Below are 16,380 nucleotides of genomic sequence, written 5' to 3' on the forward strand. Positions count from 1 at the left end.
ATCTGCGCCGGTTTCAGTCACAAATAAAATAGAAATTAACATTCCAATTACAGCACATTAGGCTATTTCAGCAGAATTCTTGAATGAAGACAAAACCAGGTTCTGGGAGTTCGAGGAAGTTCCTTTTAAAAATACTTTGACAGATGATGAAATGTTTTGTGATAAGCATTTCGCCACGAATTACCAACTCATAAAGACGAAACATCACAACTTTAAACACACCGCCCGCCTCGTGAAAGGTAACTGCACGATGGAAAGAAAAAACAATAAGTGCATAATCGAGTGTTTGTCAACAACGCAAATGCCGCCTGCCGTAAAGAAACAGTATAAATGTAACAAAAATTTATTAGTCTTAACCGCCTCCCATAATCCACTAAGTTTACAGAATAATTTCTTATAAATCTAATTAATAATAGTTGTTCAGATTTCGCTCATTTCTTTCGCTCTTACTGGTAACAGACAAATCTGAGTAATCGGACGTTCGTATTCCAAACTGGAAGTTTTTACGCGAACAGAACGTACTAAATCGTCCTTTCCCTTGTAGCTTTTAACTATGAAACCTAACAACCATCTAGAAGACTGTAACGAATTATGTTTCAAAAGAACGATATCACCGATCGCTAGATTTAGCTCTTCGTTGAACCATTTGAAGCGTTTTTGTAAAGACTGTAAATAATCAACAAACCATCTTCTCCAGTAAATATCTCAAATTTTTTATACTAACTGCCATCGATTTTATCGATTTTCCGAAGTAAATTCCAATGAGAGTCCTGGAATTCTGGTGAAAGGGGCACCCATCAGAAAATGCCTAGGTGTAAGATAGAAAAAGTCTTCAGGATCATTTGAAAGAGGGGCAATAGGACGGGAATGAGGCAAGCTTCTATACGAGTAAGAAGGGTATAATACTCTTCGTATGTAAGAGTGTGTGCACCTACAATTCTTTTCAGATGGTGTTTAAAACTCTTAACTCCAGCCTCCCATAAACCCCCAAAATGAAGAGCAGAAGGAGGTGTGAAATTCCAAGAAGTACCTTGAATTGCGAACTCATTATGCAAATTAGCATCCAGTCTAAGATTCAAAAAACAATTTTTTCATTCCCGGTACAACAACAGACGAAAAGCGCAACGTAAGTTTTGTAACTCTTTCTGCCACGACCGGAAGCAAAGCGAACATTAAATGGGCCTGCATAGTCCACACCAAAATGTGTGAATGGACGATTTGGGGTTGCTCTAAATTCAGGTAAGTCCCCAATAAGTTGTTGAGACAAAGCCGCTCTCTCACGTGTGCACTCCACGCAACCTTTGATCAGTCTTTTAACCAAAAAGCGAGCTCCTAAAATCTAGTAACGCCGTCTGAGCGTATGTAAAGTTAATTGCTGACCACCGTGTGAAGATCGAAGGTGAGCATGCGTGGCGATAAGCTCCCTTATGTGGTGACGCGGCAAAATGATAGGATGCTTCTCATAAAAACTGATAGGATCATTCTGTAGTCTTCCACCTAACCTTAAGAGATTGTTGGAATCCAAAAATGGATTCAAACTTTTTACTAGCGAGTTCTTTGGAACCACCCTATCTTCTTCGTTCAAAGCTTTTATCTCATTAGAAAAGGAATTTTCCTGTACATATTTAATCCAAAATATAACAGCTTGTTGGATTTCAATCGCATTAAGAGACATGGTTGAAAATTTAAGTTTAGGCCAGACATACTTTTTGCAGTATAACAATTTATTAACATCATGCACAAGGTAGAAATGTACGTTACAGAAATTAAATATAATTAAAAAATCTAAATCCTATTCCGTATCAATAAATTGAGATATGTTCTACTGAAACTAAATAGTATATGTGTTAAATACAATATTCGAAATTGAATTTGAGCCTACTACGTTGATATGTTTAAGATTAGAAATTTACTTTAAGTCTCTAAGTTTGAAGACTTTAAGCCGGGGTTTAGGTTGGCGCTTACAGTTTTCACCGTCCAACTACCAGCGTATCATCAAGATAGGTAATATTTTGAGGCAGGATATTTTTTTATACAGCAGTCAGGTGTATTTTACTGTAGGAATGCTGTAAAAAAAAGAAAGTTTAAGAGGTGAGTGTTTATGAGAAGAATGTTGAAAGTCTGCAGGCATCAATGCTTTCCACAATTCTCCTTTGAATTACATTATTTGAAGACAAATGTAAACATCCTGAAATAAAATAATTAAAATTCTAGTCACCATTACAAATTTATATTGGAAAGTTAGTCGCCCAAGCACCCTAACAGACATTTCGTATCTGCGGTGCTGCTTGGGTAGGAGGGGAGGGCATCTAGGCACGCGTCTACCACCACTCTCGCTCTCCAGCCGAAATAATGGGAAGCGCAAAAAATGTGTGGCTGGCGGGAATTTCTCCAGCTTGGGCATGTCTGGTTTAGGCTTATTAAGTTTTGAGTGTTTGAACACAAAGGCATCAATAAACCTTTTACAATAAGCAGTTACGCGAAGCAATCTTGGCCAAGGGGAGAGTTTAAGCATCAAGTTAAATGGACTTTTGATCACACTCAACACATGATGACTCTCTAGTGGCCACTGTTCTAAATTTTGAACCATGTCTCTTAATGAGATTGAAATCCAACAAGCTGTCATATTTTGGATTAAATATGTCCCGCGCTTCGCACTGCTGCCATGTAACCGGAAATAGCTTTGCTTGACAACGAGGACATAGAGGGAGTCGAGGGTGACCTGAACTGGCAGTTTGTTTCACTCGGCGAACAACAGAATATGTTATGCCCGAGTACTTAAGGAGGGCTTTGGAGATTATGCGGAGGAAGTTGTGAGACTCATGTTACCGACGCTGAAGTGGCTGAATGCAATGATTAAATGAAAATTTGTTATAAAAATGAATGCAGTTTAACTTTATAATTTTGGTACATTTGTTACTTTATTCATTTAATTAGAAATTATTTATTGCATTACAGTTAATTGCGAGCAGCACCGATTCATATTTGTTTTCCATTCTCACATTTTTTCGTATAGAGGGCCCTACTTGGGATTCAATGAATATTCAGGTAAGTATTTACAAAATATCAGTTATTTCTACGTTATCTACCTTCATTTTGACTTTTACGGCCTAGCAACCGTATAAAAATCATATCTGCTATATTCCATTATCCATTTTTTTATTATAAAGCAGTGGAATAACGATATATAAGATGATTTCAACGATTTAAATGATTTGACTGATTACCATTTCATGAAACCGGTTAGACGACAGAGTCGGTCGACATAAAATTCGGTCACTCCGCATCCCTAGACATCAATCTCTCTATGCATCTCACTATGTGTGGATGAATCTTTAAGCTTTCCAATAGACAGATGATACGTCTAGGAGAGGTTGAATCGAAAGCTTTCCGGTAGTGAATTCAGGCCATTGACAGAAAGCGCTGATGGGCTGCTGTGTCTTTGCAGACGCACCTGTCAATTATAAGGTTTGTCAAGCACGATATCCAGTATATCGTCCCCATAGCCTATAACATGGTTGCCCTGACTTGTGAGCAGATAAAGCAATTCATCCACTACCAGGCTCCACATCAAGGGCGATAAAACACCTCCCTGCGGACATCCCGAGTCAACGGTTCCACATAAAGTGGTATCACCCTTAGTCGTGGTTAAGTTCCTATTGCCCAAAATGAGGCATGTCCATTCCGCGACTGCAATTGGTACTGTGTGCAGTCATGACCTCCCTGATCACCTCTCCGGAGGTCAACTGCTGTGCTTAGGGCCGTCTCAGTCGCGTAACCAGCCCTATAGGTGTGTTGTTGCTTGTGTAGAGGCCTACTTGACCTACTTGTGACGCTAATTGATCGGAAATCCTTTGGTAACGTTTAACCGATCCTGCCTGCTTTCGGAATGAAGACTACTCTCGCATTCCTCCATGCGTTCGGAACATAACCCAACGTCACACTAGCCCTACGAAATCTCACACTCGGCCTTATGATGATCTCACCAGCCTGGAAGACTGGATATATGCCATCCGGTCCAGGAGACTTGTAAGGACTGAAGGACTTCAGGGCCCATCTGACGCTGTCTGGGGTAACAATCTCATTATCTAGCCGCCGTTTCGGGCTCAGTTGGACCGATTAACTGACAAATAGTATTTTTTGCCACCTTTTTATGCAATAATTAAGCACCTGGCGCATCATTTCCTTTCACGTATACGTTAAAATTGGGTACGATAACGTACGTTTTACCAAAAATATGTCCAGAATTTTTAAATGCCCGCTAAGTGTCATGGTGGCGCCTAAACCGCCATTACTTTAATGAATTATATTTTCTTATATTTCATTATATTTCATTCATTTTTTTAAATGTAATAAATTTATTTGTAAATTGTATGCTATTATCTATTTATTATATTAATTAAATAATTTAAAAAATATATTATCTTCGCCATCAATTCAAGCCATATTCGCATATGATTTCATGTTTCGAGTGGGTCAGACCACTCGTTGCAAAGTGTTCGAAAAATTACGCAATCAATAAAATCGTTCTACTTGAACGACTCGAACCTCTCGAAATAAAATAGCGATAACGTCTGATATATACAATATACAGCAATGTCAGTTCTTAATTACAGTTTAACCTTTCAATAGCCCTTCCTTCTATAGCCCTTCCGAGAATTCACGCAGCGCCGCCGGTAGGTGTAACAGGAGCTGCGCGGGGTGCACGGGATCTGCAGTTGTCTCTCAAGCTAGCACTCATGCGTGAACAATCAAAAGCGGAGCAGGCTATTATGAGTTAGTTTCCACCCACTGTCAGCCCCAAAATCGGAGCTATAGAATAGTGTCACTGTATTACACTATTAACATTTTGTAAATAACCAATTCTAATTTATCCTAAATACTATGCTTTTATCATTACAACGGATTTTTAGTCTGTTAGCTATTAATTAACCAACCAACAGGATCAGGAGGTGTAAAAGAGACTTAAATTAAATTAAATACTCAATGTTCCTTGGTATTGCTCAGGTTTCTCACCAAGTGCACTCGTCGTGTGAACCTGTAAAAGGGGCATGGTTTACGAAAGTGAACTACAAAGTGTCATGTTCTTTGAATGGGCGCGTGTTAAAAGTTATGGCGCCGCTGAACGGGTCCGAGTGCACCTGAGTGAACTTGGTGAGAAACCTGAACGAACCCCTTCGGATTGAAATCGGCTCGAAACTTAATGAAACTTTGGCAGAGACCCTATCAGAAGAGAGACTGCCAATTAGGTGAAAAAATGGCCGAAGATTACAGTGTATGTGCATATGCGTGAGTCATAGTGTATCAGACTGCAGCCGCATAAAGGAGCCTCAGTCCAAAAACTCTATTACGCATCCAGAAAGTCATGACAAATTTCCTGCATTGGCTCTCCAGGTACTTTGCTCAGTTCAGTTTGCTACTTAGGGCTATTCCCAGATATTTAACCGTGTCTGAAAACGTCAGCCTCCCGCCACAAAAAACAGCAGTGTCAACTTTCGACATCTTTTAATTCTTCGTGAAAATAACCATACTATTCCTTTCCGGATTTACTGAGAGCCCTGAGCTATCGCACCAGAGCTCTACGATACGCAGCGCCGATCTTGTAAGGTCCATCAACGTTTTCAGATAAGTCCCCCGTACTACGATTAAAAAGCCAGGGAAATCAGCCTAAGCAATTACAACCTCTAGTCTTTCCCCGCTTCCACCCCTGAGCCTCACCTTAATAACAGTGAGATCCCTGGATCCAAGCTTAGACACCAAATTCGCATAAATACCCTCAACAGCTATGCATGCCTCTAGAGCTTTTTCGAGCGCGCCTTATAAATGTTGCCACACCCTGACAAGCCGCTAATCCTTTCCCTGTATAACCAGGGATGCTGGATTAGGGCGAGCCCTGTCTGCATCACTGATATGCGTGTGGCTAGAACCTACGAGGCGCCTTTGCTGTGATGCAAATTAATCTGCATCATGGAGATTCCCGTCTCAGCCATTATACAACCAAGCCGGGCATCCCCCGGCCCTTCTGGTCCCTCTGGAGAGCCCTGTTGGGTCAACCTGAAGGTAACCCTGCCTGTCCCCAAAAGGGTCGGTCGTCCAGAGCCGAATTAGCTCTGATTGCGAATTCAGGAATTCCGACTAGCAGGATCCAGTCACTCTCCTGCCTGGATCCCTGCCCGTCGAGGTATACCTTCCACGAATCCGTTCTCAGGATCGGGGTCCCCTGAGCTCCAGGTTTAGTCCCTGCTTGAGCCTAAACGTAGAAGCCCTCTCTGTCAACCAGTATCTCGACCAAACATCCGCGACCTCAACCACGATAGCCCCCGACCTGATGAAGATGTTGTTGAATCTGGGGACGCCGACCCTCGCGGGGTAACGCGTCAATATTCTTAGAGATTTTCTCCCTCAGCCTGTCCAGATCATTAAGAGATAGACAGGTCTCAGGAGAGCCAAAGGCCACGACAACTCTCACCAAGGCGTTATTAGCCATGTGCGGGAAAGTAAGGTCCCGTTTTTCCAGGGCCTTCTGCCGTTTGAGCTCCTTATTGGGGGGGGGGGTATCTCTAGAATCCTTTTTCCTCTTGCCTATCAGATGAGCCTAAGGAGCTGATCAAGGTGCAGCCTCGTTGTCTTGGCTGCTGCTTGAGAGACGCGCATTTCGCGCCCTCTTCTTCTAAGCACCGCTACGGTTCTTCCTCCTCACGGAGAGCTCCATTAGCTGCTCTTCTACCGTGGCGCCAGAAATGTCGCCAGCCTCATTATTTCGCACCACTTCCAGTGGATTACCTCCTACAGAGCATTCCGCTTTCTGCGGTGGGTCGAAGGAGGTTCCCGGAACGGGTCCTTCATTGTTTTTTGATTGTTTTTTATAAATTTGTGACATGAAAGTCCCACGAAAAGCTAGGGAATTAGAAAATCCCCCCTACAGAGCCCCGCATGCAGGGGACAGGTCTAAATACTATGGGATTCGACATGATGTCCCAAAGTCTCCGTTAAGATACCTCTTTTATGACCCAGCCTGTCAGCCTCCACTGAGGGGGCAGGCCGGGGTGTTCAAGGAATTGATGACCCTGATGCCATGCAGCCCTCGAAACGGCGATCAAATCTTGGCTTCGGGAGTATGACAACTCGCGCGTTCGATATTCCAGGGGGTTTTGCCAGTATCCCTGGAAGGATCGCTCTTTAATTTAGATCCCACCGATCAAAGTCCATCAGATCTCCAGAGCAGCTGCACCTCGCGACGCAGCTTCTCTGGTTTACCTCTTCCGGACTATAGTTCGGTGAGACCCGTAAGCCCTTCCACCAACTACAAGGTCTCCCGATCGCCAGGGAGAGTTGTTTTAGGTTACAAAAGGATAAACTGTTGCATACCATTGCATTCGTCACAATCTTATTTCTAAAAAGTAATTTCAAAAATTAAATTTGTGCATTTCTATTGTGTTTCTAGTTTTAAAAAGTTTAAGGATTCAAATCCACATTTTTCCCGCGTACTCCCCTATTGCGCCGCAATGGGGTCTCAAGTTATTGGTAGTCGATGGCGACATCGAAATAGTAATTGGCCAAAAATGTTGACGTCATGAGACCGCCTCATCTCTGGTAAGACCCTACTGTTACGTCTCCAGCGCTGTAGTCTATTTGAAGACCTGAAAATGTACATCTGTTTTATTTTGGATTCGTTACCGACGTTAAGTAAAATACCCTAGGTAATTTGCATAGTTTTTTACGGGAAATAACTAGGTATTTTACATGCCTAGTTTCTTACACGATGTAAATTACGCATATATGGGACTTTACGCTATGCGGTTGCCGTTTCCCTCAACAAATATAACCTCTAAGACTTGTTGCCCATCCGAAAGATTCCTTGAAATTAATTAACAAAATCACATAGGTACATACGCTTATTATAATGAAATTATTGGGTGCAATTTTTTCCAAAATTGAATATAGAATTACATGATAAACAGCTTTTCAGCTATTAAATATTAAATTGATTAGTGTTTTATAATTATAATAATAATAATAACAATAATAATAAGAGCCTCGGTGGCTCAGTTGGTTGACACTCGGACTTCACCTCAGAGGTCCGGGGTTCGATCCCTGAGCCGGTACCTCTAGACATTTTTCAATGTACCTTTACCGAGGTTCTGGTGGTTCGGAACCCACCTTAAGCTGTAGGTCCCCCTATCATGTACTTGACTGCAACCAATTCCGTCAATGGTGGGGTAAAAACCAGGCTTTGTCGAATATGTATGGGCAGACTTCTCCCATCAGATCACTTGATTGCATTCTAAAAATGCGTCCGTGACTGATGATATATACCGGGACAGCCCTGTGCAAAAATGATCAAATAAAAATCCAACTCTAACCAAAAATGCCTTCGACATGTTGGGCAGTACAAATTTCTTAGACATAAATGTGAAAAATAATGATGAATGACGAAGCTTTTTTAAGTCAGAATAATTTATCGGTATTCCCAAAGAATATATTTAAATATATATCAATTACAAATATTGAAATGAATAAATGTAACAATATTTCAAAATTATTTACATACCTGTGTCCCAGATGCAACATTCTTAAATATTATATTGCTAAAGAACTTTCGCTCCACTTGGATGATTTCGATTATTTTTATTTACTTGTATAAGTTTAAAATTAATCTCATCCTATGGAATTTATGGAAGCCCTGAAGTGTTTTTGTATTTGCTCTATTTCAGTTTAATTGACATAATTATTTTTTAATTGAAAATATTGGCATTTGAAAAAGAAATCCTGCGAATGCCCGTACCAAAAATTCAAAAAAGTTAGGTTATGTACAGTTATTCAGCAGTGGGACACCGATGTCGTTCGATTTCTACAAGTTACTAAACTTCGATTCGACTAAAGTCGAAAATCCCTAGAATGGTACTCCGGGCAAAAAATCTTTCGATATTTCTTGAGTCCAAGATGCTACATTCTAAAAGCATAAATTATAATTTAATGTTAGGCGGGTGAAATGTATAAGACTTTATTGTCAAATATTAAGGAAATCAAGTATATAAGAAAATTAATGTAGTTTTAAGTCTTTTTATGGAATTGTATATTTGATTTATACTGTATATTAAGTTTTTATTGAGTATTCTAACATTACGCCATACTCGGTCGGTAACGTCGAAATCTATAAGGCCGTACCACTTGGTGGACTGAAAAGCATTGATTACATAGAAGTTTGACTAAAATTAATGTTTGTAGACGAAAGTAAGTGCAAAATCGTGATATGGCTTTGCTTCTCACATAGAAAAGCCATTTCTTTAATAATTTTTAGCAATTGAGGAAGTGTGCGATTTGGACACTCCATCAAGAAAAAATATAATCCCAGTGGGCAACGGGACGTCCTAAAGACGTCCGTAGAATATACCTCTATGTCATATGATTTGACGTCTTTAAGACATCCTTTGGATCTTTTCATGTCTTTAAAAGGTTCTCAGGACGTCCTTAAGACGTCCGCCGAAAAATGTATATAGGACAAGTTTAGGACTTGTGCACCCACTGGGATGTGCCGTGATTCAGGTTAGGTTGAATTGTTATCATAGGTGGCGGTAAAATCTTTAAAATTTTGGTAGTTCGTTAAAATGTGTTTTTCAAAGATGTCAAGAAATTCTTTTTGCACTTTGAGAAAACAAAAATGATCAAAGACTGTGATCCTTCTTAGAAATCCGATAAGACTTCTTGAAAATCCTTAAACTTCTTCGATTTTTTTTTAAATCCCTTCAAATTCTTTGTAATCATTTCAAATTTTTCGTAGTATCTCGAAATTGACTCAAATTAATTTTAATCACGTAAAATCTTTAAAATATTCTTAAATTCCTTTAAATTTCTTGACAATCCTTAAAATTTTTGAATATTTGCAAATAATTGAAAATATTTCCAAAAAACTTTTAAATTAATTGCTTAACATTCTATCTAGTAACTAAAACTTATAAAAATATTTTAAATTCTTTGAAAATAAACTTTTATATCCCGTTAAGTCCCTAGTTATTCCAAAAAATCAATTGAACTCTTAGAAATCCTATAAGATTTCTTGATCCTCCGAATTTTTTTTTAAATCTCTAACTTCTTTAAAATCATTTATATTCAATCAAAGTTTCTCGAAATTAACTGAAATTAATTAAAATCCTTGAAATTTTCTTAAATTCCTTTAAATCTATTTAAAATCCATAAAAATCTTTGCATTTTTCAAATTCATTAAAAGCTCTTTAAATAACTTTTCAGAAACTCGCTTGGTATTCTTTAAGACCTCTAAAACTGTCATCAAATTTTACAAATAATTCGTAAATCCTTAAACATTTTTCAATTATTTTTAAATCCCTTAAAAAGAAACTTTAAGATTCCGCCAAGTCCCTAGTAATTCCTTGAGATCACTTGAATTCTTAAAAATCTCGTAAGATTTCTTAAAAATCCTTGAAATCCTCGGAGTTTTTTTAAACTCCCTTTCAATTTCTTTGAAATAATTTTAAATATTGTAAAATTTACTAAAATTAATTCAAATCTCTTAAATCCAAAATCCTTTAAATTTTCTTAGGTTCCTTAAAATCTCCTGAAAATCCTTAAGGGGATGTGATACAGCCAAATACCTATATTACCGACCTCACTTTATTAGTTCACTAAATAATTTTTTTAACCTAAAAACTTTTTTTGTAAATAAAATATCGAACTGAAACTTTGGAAAATGTATTAGAGTGCAATAAAGTACGTTTAGGTACTGCATTTTGGTAGGAACTTCACTGAAAACTACGCTTAAGTAGAAAGCTTAATGATAAAAGATGTAAAAAAAAATATTTCTACTATCACTTCCATCGGCATCAGCCGGTAACGTTGTACACGAAAATACGAACCCTGGCGGCCACTAGAAGAGGCTCTAGAGGGTTCGTATTTTCGTGTACAACGTTACCGGCTGATGCCGATGGAATTGATAGTTGAAATCTTTTTTTTACGCCTTTTATTATTAAGCTTTGTACTTAAACGTAGTTTTCTTTCGGCTTTTGCATTTTTTAAAGTTTGAGACCGATATTTTATGTATAAAACAAGTTCGAACGTTCAAAAAATTTCGAGGTTCAGAAAAAAGATGAAATAATTTTCAGTGAAGTTCCTACGAAAATGCAGTACCTAAACGTACTTTATTGCACTCTAATACATTTTCCAAAGTTTCAGCTCGATATTTTATTTACAAAAAAAGTTCTTAGGTTCAAAAAATTATTCAGTTAACTGATAAAGTGAGGTCGCTAATATAGGTATTTGGCTTTGTCACATGCCCTTAAATCAATTTCTTTAAATACCTTGAAATCTCTTAAAATTTATTAAAATACCTGTTTTAATCAATTTTCAATAACTCGCTTGACTTTCTTTTAAATTACGTAAACTGTCGTCAAATCTTATAAAATCGCTTACAAATCCTTAGGAATTTTTGGATTCTTTAAAAAATCTTTAAAATTCTTTGAAAATCCTTCAATTTTTCTGCATTCTTTTAAAATCCCTTAACAATTTTTTGAAATCGTTAAAAATCTTTTGAAAAATCCTAAGATCACTTAAAGGCTTTTAAAATCTTTTAGTCACTTTGATCTAACCTTATTTTATATGAAACTACTTAAAATCACTAATTATCGAAAAGTATAATGACATAAGTCGCCGGCAATTGATGTTATAACCTCAATTACGGCAAATTATAATTTTTCGTGATGGATTGTCTAATCGCATATTTTTTAAATTGCCAACAATAATGAAATAAATGGCTTTTCTTTCTTAAAAGCAAATCTGTATCACGATTTTTTACTTAATTTCGAAGACATTAATTAATTGTAGTCAAACTCCTGTCTAAACAATGCTTTCCAGTCCACCAAGTGGTATAGCCTTACAGATTTTGATGTTACCGACCAAGCGTAACGTAATATTAGAATACTCATGGATATAGGAAACACGGGACTAGGCATGCCATCATAACTTGGGCTAGCGGGGTTAAATCCACGGGAGGGGGAAAATTCCATGAGTGGGGAGAGCCGCCACCTACGATGTGCCATTTGATTATGCGCACGAGCATTTTTGCCGACACTGTTCATAAAAATATAAACATGTGGGAGCTGCCATGTTTGTCGCGGGACTTCTAAAGATGGCGGATCTCCCCCCTCATTGCGTCACCCCCACAATGTCATGCCTAGCCCCTTGTTTCCTATGTCCATGAGAATAAAATGAGCATTAAAACAGAGAACTACGGAAGTTGAAATAATCTGCAGTTATGCTTACGCAAGTAATTGGATTAAATAAGTACAATAAAATAGTGCATTAATATTTGACACTCGAACCGATTGTCGTTTGTGAAATCGTATTATCAAAATAATACGATCAAAATGGTACTCCGGGAACCAATGTTCGAGAAAAAGTTACTGCATTTTATTCGATTTTAACGTATAATTCTTTAGTAGTCGACTTGCACTTATATTTTTTTATAACTTTCCTATTTGAGAAATAATTTGCAAAATCCATGCTTGCAGTTCTCAAGACGACACTTTGAACCACTTTAATAAAGCAATATTGGTTTACATTGAGGAAATTTATGAAACAAGATATATCACTTTGAAGAGGTTATATTTTCGTTCGAGAATAGGTGCCACAAATATAAAAAAAATGTTAGGGTTACTCTTAAAGTATTATGGTGCTTGAAAAATTTACTAGAAAATAACTAAATAATGTAATATTTTCACCAGCCCTATGCATCGTCCGCATATGTACACTAGCCGTCCAACAAGACGACCTCCGGCAAGACAACCCGCTCAACACAACGACGGGCGAACGCTCAACGAAACGACGGCGGAGGCTGTACCTCTCTATCTTCTCCACTTTCTTCTCTGCAATGCACTCGACCTAATGTTTCACTTAACACATAAGTTCAATCTACACCGCAAAAGCTCTCAGCGCAGAATAGTGGGGACCCCTCATGCCGTCGTCTTGCCGGACGGTGAAAGTCCCGCGTTCGCCGTCTTATTGGACGACTAGTGTATGTGGTAGTTGTTTTATCATCCGGAGGGGTATCGTAGTTCACATAAATCCAATAAATGGCGCTCCGATCATGCGGGCCTGTCTCGGCATTATCATGTATAGCAAAAATATTAAAATTCATAAAAAAACTTGATACTTTTTTACAAATATGAAAAGAAAAACAAAGTTTTTAGTAACAATATGAGCATCTGTAATTAGTAATCAAAAAAATGCATGAAAACGTGTAATTTAATGTCAGGAAAATTGAATAGAAAGATGAGTATTTAAAAAACAGTTTAAATTGTATTCATATTTTTCTATTGTTTTTTTCTAATATAATTAATTCATTAATTTTATAAACAACTGAAATTGTTGCAAATTTCAAGCATAGATTGATAATATTACTTCATTATAATAATAGTAATAATAATATCTAAAAATTATTAATTAGCCTTATAATGTAATTCTCATTTTAATTCATCCATACATTGCCGCTTTCTAAAAAATATATGTCTATATATAATTTGTTTATAATCAGCGTTGCAAAATTCAAGTTCTCAATATTTTAGTAATTTTTGTCAATTTAGAAAAATCATTTTTACTTTATCTATGTTTGCAGGGAATATGAGTGAAGATAATGATCGCTTTTATTTTAGGACAGTGAGTTTCGGTAAAATAATACAATTTCCCTTGGGACAAGGAATTTTTGAAATAATATATGCATTTTTTTAAAAGAATTTACAGTGGGATTTAGTAGAAAGGAGTTTCAAAAATCCCTGGTCAAAGTTAAAGTTCGTCACAATTTAAAAGTTCCTTTTTTCGAAATGTAAAAAAAGAGAGTGTTACAAGTAATTTTTAGAGTAGAAGTAGTATTTCGAAAATTAATGTTTCTAAATTATAATATAATTTTATAAACATTTTTTGTTAAGAATTTACCTTTTTTTAAAAATGCAACTACTTGCGATTGAACGCTGAATTCTTTTTTTGAAAATTAAGTTTATTGTTGGAATTTTCACCATATTAAACGAAAATTCGTATCGTTTTAAAAATATAACTAGCTTATTTAAAATCACTTTTTAACTAAAAAATGAACTATTTCAGTAGAAAATATAACTACTTCGGGTGTAAAATTGACCTTTTCTAGTTCAAAGTCCAACAATTTGAAAGGAACTTTGTGTTTTTAAATTTATAATTCATTTATTTCGTTGACGGTTTACGTATGTTGTTAAAAAATCGACTTTTTGCAAAAAATCAGTTTTTTCTTTGAAAGTTAATCTCCTTATTTAAAAATTCTTCTTTTGGTAAAAAATTCAAGTATTCCAGTTAAATATTCATCATTTCAGATTAAAATTAATCGTTTGGGTTAGAAACAAATTTACTTGTCTGAAAAACAAACTCGTCTGTTGAAAAGGATTATTTTTTAAATTTAAGATTCATCATTTTGATTAAAAATTAATTTCTTTGGTTGAAAAATGACCTATTTGCTGTTATAGTATGACGTGCAGCCCGGAGCTACACATTTCAATAGAATATTTACCGATTTGACACTCTCTTTTTATTAATTTCGGAAGATGGAACTTTTAAATTGTGACGAATTATGATTTGCAACGTGGATGTTTTAATATTTTTCTTCTAAATCCCAGTTTCTATTTTTTAAAATTTCCGTTCTATAATGAAAATTCCTTGTCCAAAGGGATATTTTATTTCTTTACCAACTCCCTTTTATAAAATAAAAACGATAATTATTTTCAATTATATGCCCTCCAACTGTAGATAAAGGAAAAATTAATTTCATTCCCTGTAATTTCCCGTTTTTTTTCTCCGTCTTTCCCAGTTTTTGGATCAAGTCTCCACCCTGATTATAAATGAATAATTTGTAAATATATACTTTTAGTGAGCGAAACATATCTAGACAGATTAATAAAAGAGTATATTGTAAGGAGAATAATCAATGTTCAAATGTGTTTTCATTCAACTTTTACTCGGGTAAACCCGGTTATACATCATAGCCACTGAATGAGTCAAGTGACTACTGATATTATAATGTTATAAGTTAATTCAACTAATTTAATACGATGCTTGAACCCTCCTGGGATGATGTTGTAGATATACAATTACCAGCGGCAAAGAGCGTTGGCCGTGACAACAGTCACCTCTGGATGCTTGCTTAGAGCTAACATCTGCCACTCCACGGGTTTTTAGTCGCTCACTTCCTAATGATCAAGAAAGTTTCTTACAATGTGACAGGTGTTTAATGAAACCGCCTTCTGAGCTGCTGCCCTGATTTTGTTTTCCGAGTTGAGAAAACTCTTCATAATCAATCTGAGTCTTGTAGTGAAGGCAGCCGCTAGGCTTGTCTTAACTATCGTATGCTGAATACCCTTAGATTCAAGAATACCCAGATATTTATATGATTCGCCTGCAGCCATTGCCTTGATGTCATTTTCGAACTCGTTCTATAACTCTGCGGTCCCTAATTCCCCTCCGATTAAATGCACTGTTCTACATTTATGTAGTCTGAACTCCATGTGGATATCATTGGAAAACTGCTTTGTGACATCGATCACTTGCTGCAGTTTCTAAGCTGAACTAGTGTACAGCTTCAGGTCAACCACGTGAAGAAGATGGGTCACTTGATAACCATCCTCATTCTCATGAATTCTGAACCCATGGGACATGCTGTTTAGCGTTTTGCTCAATGGATTCAACGCTAAACAGAACCATAGTGCGCTAAAGGAGTCTCCTTGAAATATACCGGTCGTAAAGCGTATTGATCTAGTTATCCTTGGTTGTCCACGATCAAAATACTTGGTTCTTGTACACCAGAGCCTCATCGCATGACTTAGAAAGTCAGTAATGCGTGGGCAGATCTTGTAAAGTTTTAAGACTTTAAGCAAATAGTCATGCGGCACGGAAGGAAACGCTTGCTTGTAGTCAATGTATGCCATGTGTAAGTTCCTTTGATGCTTACGAGCTTGAGTCATGGCAACAGCGTCTACAGTGACTAGATCTTTACAGCCTCGCGAGTTTTTACAACATCCTTTTTGTTCTTCTGTAAGAATGTCATTCTCGTCGCAATGAGAATATACGAGGGTAGTTCAATAAGTCCTTAGAATGAAGTATAAAAACAATTTTTTTTGGGTAAATTTTTTTTTATTTTTCAACATAATCTCCTTGGAGCTCTATAAACTTGGTCAATCGCTTTTCAAGTTTTTTTAATCCTTCAGAAAAATGCGTTTTCGGAAGTTCCTCAAAATAAGCACTTACAGAGGTAATGACGTCTTCTTTGTCTGGAAATCTCTGTCCACCGAGCCATTTTTTCAAGTTTGGAAATAAGAAAAAGTCACTGGGGGCTAAATCTGGTGAATACGGTGG

The 16,380-nt window shown here is 36.9% G+C and overlaps 1 protein-coding gene across 2 annotated transcripts in view; it reads right to left on the reverse strand.

Annotated features, from left to right (window-relative positions):
• LOC117178017 overlaps positions 1-16,380 on the reverse strand; it is a 79,930-nt gene that overhangs the window by 34,655 nt on the left and 28,895 nt on the right. The window contains exon 1 of one of the 2 annotated variants that reach the window (XM_033369206.1): positions 12,732-12,929. The exons of the other annotated variant lie outside the window; for it this stretch is intronic. The gene's annotated coding sequence lies outside the window, so the exon portion shown is untranslated. Of the gene's footprint in view, positions 1-12,731; positions 12,930-16,380 lie in introns of those variants that run through there. 2 annotated transcript variants of the gene reach the window in all.

The sequence above is a fragment of the Belonocnema kinseyi genome, chromosome 8 (genome assembly GCF_010883055.1).
Source record: "Belonocnema kinseyi isolate 2016_QV_RU_SX_M_011 chromosome 8, B_treatae_v1, whole genome shotgun sequence".
NCBI lineage: Eukaryota > Metazoa > Arthropoda > Insecta > Hymenoptera > Cynipidae > Belonocnema > Belonocnema kinseyi.